The sequence below is a fragment of the Etheostoma cragini genome, chromosome 19, assembly GCF_013103735.1.
Source record: "Etheostoma cragini isolate CJK2018 chromosome 19, CSU_Ecrag_1.0, whole genome shotgun sequence".
NCBI classification, from domain to species: Eukaryota; Metazoa; Chordata; class Actinopteri; order Perciformes; family Percidae; genus Etheostoma; species Etheostoma cragini.
Window position 1 is genome coordinate 18625157 of NC_048425.1, and position 4531 is coordinate 18629687.

Sequence of the window (4531 nt, forward strand, 5' to 3'; positions counted from 1 at the left end):
CCCCCCCCCCCCCCCCCGAGTCACTGGATAGGCCTGTTTGGTTGTCGAGATGAACTGGCAGTCATTCCATGTTTCCCCCTGAACAACAACTTCTTTCTGGGAAGGTGGAAATATGATGAACATGGCTTCAGGGTGCATGAATGTCGGACTGGGATCACATGGGATCCAAATATGTTTATCCATCTCCTGAGGGTTTGTTTATGATCAATTAACTGTTTTTTTTTTGGCTTTGCATTCATATTTAATTTACAGGAACTCCCAGCCAATGTCAGACTTGGCTGTTTTGTATATCTACCTTTTAAACATGTATTTACTGTAGTATATGTATGGTAAACAAGTGTAGTGGCTATTAATGGATAATGAAATGAGATCCTTGTTTACCCATTGTATATTTCCATTTGGCATCAGGAAGCAATAAGGGACTGATTTTGGACAATCTATTGATATGACAGCTGTCTTGTGAGACTGTAATGCTCATTTCCCACCAGAAAACATTTAGTTTATGTAATTGAAATCAAAAATCAAATGTATTTTTTTTGTTGGGTCACTGACAAATCAACACACACACACACACACACACACACACGCACACACACACACACAGAGAAGGAGGTCTCCATCCAGACAGAATGGTGGGGTTGTTAAACATGAGCTTGCCGTTTGCTCGCAGGGTATCACTGTAGTCATCAGTAATCATTTAAACAGAAACACATGCCAAACGTCAAATATTGTACAATTGTATTTCTGCTGTTTGCATGATAGTCACACAAACCTTGTTCTTACCATTGGTAACACGTTACAATATTATTGTGTAACTGTAGGCTATATATTCACAATCTCAGTTTAGGTTGAATGCTTACATTAAAAAAAATTTTAAAAAAAAGATATCTAAAAGAAATAAAAATAATATTTTTTACAAAGAAATACCTTTGCCAATAAAATGTTAGAAGTCTATTACAGTTACGTGGTTTTTTTAACTGAGGTGTTAATTGTCTCTGCTGATTGGGAACGATTGAGATTTCTCTTGCACATCTACCAGAAGACTTACAGCTTCCAGACAGGTTGCCCACGTCCCATCTACGTCTTCCAGCTCAGTTGGAGGCTGGGCAGTAACGCTCAGCATCCCCGGGACAGAGCTTCTAATGGACTTCACTGGTCTCAGGTGAAGATCAAAGAATTATGTCATTCAACGGGGACGTTTTGGCGGGAATTGCTATGGCTGGAGTAAGCTAACGTTACACACAGAAATACACTGGTAAGAGTGGAACCAGGTTTTAATCAGCCTCCAACTTTACCTGCATAAAAAATACCTCAAGGTCCGGGATTACTACTTAAATACTTTTAGCAATGTCCTGGTTCGAGGGATAAAGATAAGACAGTATCAAATGCACTGACAATAACTAATTAGTCTTTGGCTGTATATGATTATTGACTTCACACAGAATGAAAACAACTCTTTGAGGAAAATGTATATTATTGAAAATGTCCAACAACTAATACAACACTCCCAATTCCCAACCCAAAAGTTCATGTAACAAATCAATTTTACTCATATAGCTTCAAATCACAACAACAGTTATCTGACAGCACCTTTCATTATGAGCAGGTCTAGACCGGACTTATTTACAGAAACCCAACGATTCACCAAGAACAAGCACTAGGCCACAGAGGCAAGGAAAAACTCCTTTAAGAGACAGAATCCTCGAGCTGAACCATGGCTCAGGGTGGGGGTGGTGGGGGGGGGGCACCTGGCACCTGGTTCCACAGGACAGGAGCCTGATAGCTCAACGCTCTGGTCCCTGGACCCAGACTGTAACCTGGTTCCACAGGAGAGGAGCCTGATAGCTGAAAGCTCTGGTCCCTGGACCCAGACTGGGACCTGGTTCCACAGGAGAGGAGCCTGATAGCTGAAAGCTCTGGTCCCTGGACCCAGACTGGGACCTGGTTTCACAGGACAGGAGCCTGATAGCTGAACGCTCTGGCTCCCGTTCTACTTCTAAAGACTTCAGGAACCGTCTGGTGGGCGTTTGGCGTCCATCTGGGGAGATCTCCGGTTCTGACCTGCTGTGCTTTGTATCTTTGTGAGAGTCATGAAGAGGCTTATGATGCATCGGGGACAGCAGAGCCCGGGGGGGGGCACCGTCACAGGGTGCAGGGGAAAAAACCGGGATGTACAGGAGGGTTTGATGCTCTACTTAAAAAGCTGAATAAAATCTTTTCTTTGATATGTTGTCTTGTTTTTTTAAAGTCCCCAAAAAAAGTCCCTGGGACCTGCTACCAGGTACCTTTTTTAGTACTACCTCAGTCGTAGTTCCAAGGGAGCTGAGGCGATCCCAAAAGGTGACGTGGAAACCCGCAGACTGCTGATTGGTCGGATCACTGCGTTAGAGCAAACAAGAGTGCGGAGTGTGTGTCCGGAACAAACGGGACATTTAAAAAAAAAAATCTAGCCAGACACCGACAGATGATCTACTCTCTGCACTATTCTCACTTTTCCATGTAACGTTACTATATTGTGCGAATATTTAACTTTTAAATGTTATCTTTAAATCTTATGTAGCCTTTTTTCTTTTGCGGGCTGCAAAATGTTCCACCAATACAAGTTTAACTTCTAGGTTGGTACATCCGGAAAGGTGATTGGGATTGCTTTAAAGAAGTGTGAAAAAAAGAAAAACAGCCAATGCACTTTAAAATGATGCTTAATAAAGTGTTGCTCAACTTGATATGTGATAGAAGTCTACCAAGCTAAATTTACAGCTTTAAAATCTTTACGAGCACATGATTTACAACTGATTGCTGTATGTGGTCATAGATAAATACCTTGGGTCCTGAGTGTAACAGCACAGACAGTGCCTTCCCAGAACTTGGTGTCTCATTTTATTTTCCATTACAGTGGCTCAAGCAGCATGTTTGGGGTTTGTCGTATGATAATAACTTGAGTAAGACACATTATTTTGAGTAACAGAAGTGAATTTTTTTTTTAATAAACCATTACATCTGTGTGGAATGCAACAAAATTCCCCTACCAGACACATGTTGGACATGTCAACAGAAGTGTACCTAATAGAAATGAAGGATATTTTGAGATGTTGCTATGCTATTTACAGCAGTGTGGATAGAGTTTAATTCAAGTCACTACAGGGTTTAAGTGGCTGGCGTGTGACCTTCGTAGGACACTGCCTCTGGAAGGTTTGGTGCTGACAACTCCTCCAGAATTAATGCACTCACTGCTGGCTGCAAACATGGATTTGTCTGGCATCTGACAAGTGGGCGTTGTCTCACTTTTGACCTTTTATGGGGAGCTGCTGGAAGTAGGTTGTTGCCTGGGTGAAATCAGCTTGGTGACAATAGTGCCTTGCATTAGTGAAGCTGCTCCAATGGGATTGGTTGGAAATCTGTGCCAAATTATGACTTTGGTGCAGATCTATGGTGCATGAAATTATTTATAATAAGCGTGAATGAATAGAGCAAGAAGCATTCCATATGTGGCATTGAGTCATTGTTAACAGAGGCCCAGTGTAGACTGTATTGAGTCATTCATTTTCAAATGGAGCATCTTTTCTGGCTCAGAAGACCTCATTGGGACAGCTCGGCACAGTTAAAAAAAAAGCCTTTTTCATGAAAAGGGAATGTTTGTATTAAGTGGATGTGCCAAGACCAATCCCCCAGGAAAACATGAACCGAGCAGCCAGTTTGACCCTTGATGTTACAGCAGATCTCTGGTGACAATCTTGCTGATAATTTCAGCTGGATTGCACAGATAGGGAAGTCAAAACAGGAAATGCTTTGAGATGACTGAAAATGTTTTTTTGCACATTATTTTCTAGTGACACGTTAAAAGACAGTCCTTAAACTGTCTTTCTCATGCCCTGTAAAGCATGATAACAGCTCTATGAAAACTATTTTAGGACAAAACAGGACACAAAAGAAAGAGGCACATTTTTTCATGTTAAGAGTTAAGTTACAATGCTTATTCCACCGCTTAAGGTAACTTGAAACAGCATGAGCACTGGATAACTCATGGTGACTACATTGTAATTGCAGACCTAATAAAAATGAATACAAATGATCATTATGAAGATATGTTATGGATTGCAACCTTATGAAATGGCTGTACCATTATAATGATAGACAATCACTTACAATGTATCTGAAGTATTATGTAAACTTTGATCATTATCTGGGGATTAATGTTTTGGCCCAGGAGCTTTGGAGTCTCACAGCCAAACAGAAATATACTGACATCTAGTGGACAAAAGGAATACTTGACATGTTACCTGCAAAAAAACAATTTCCAAAAACTACATTATTTAATTGTTGATGAGAGTACTTAAAAAAAGAGACCTCATTTTCCTACAGATAATTCAAATGTGTTTTATTTGGAAACCGAAATGCTTTTATTTTGAAAGTTAAAAAGAAGATTAATGTATCACTTTGGGAAACTTGCCGCTGGTGTGGTTGCAGTTGCCAGGGGCAACACAAGCTCAAACCAACGCTGGCTGACGATTTACTAGCAGTTTTTAACTAACGT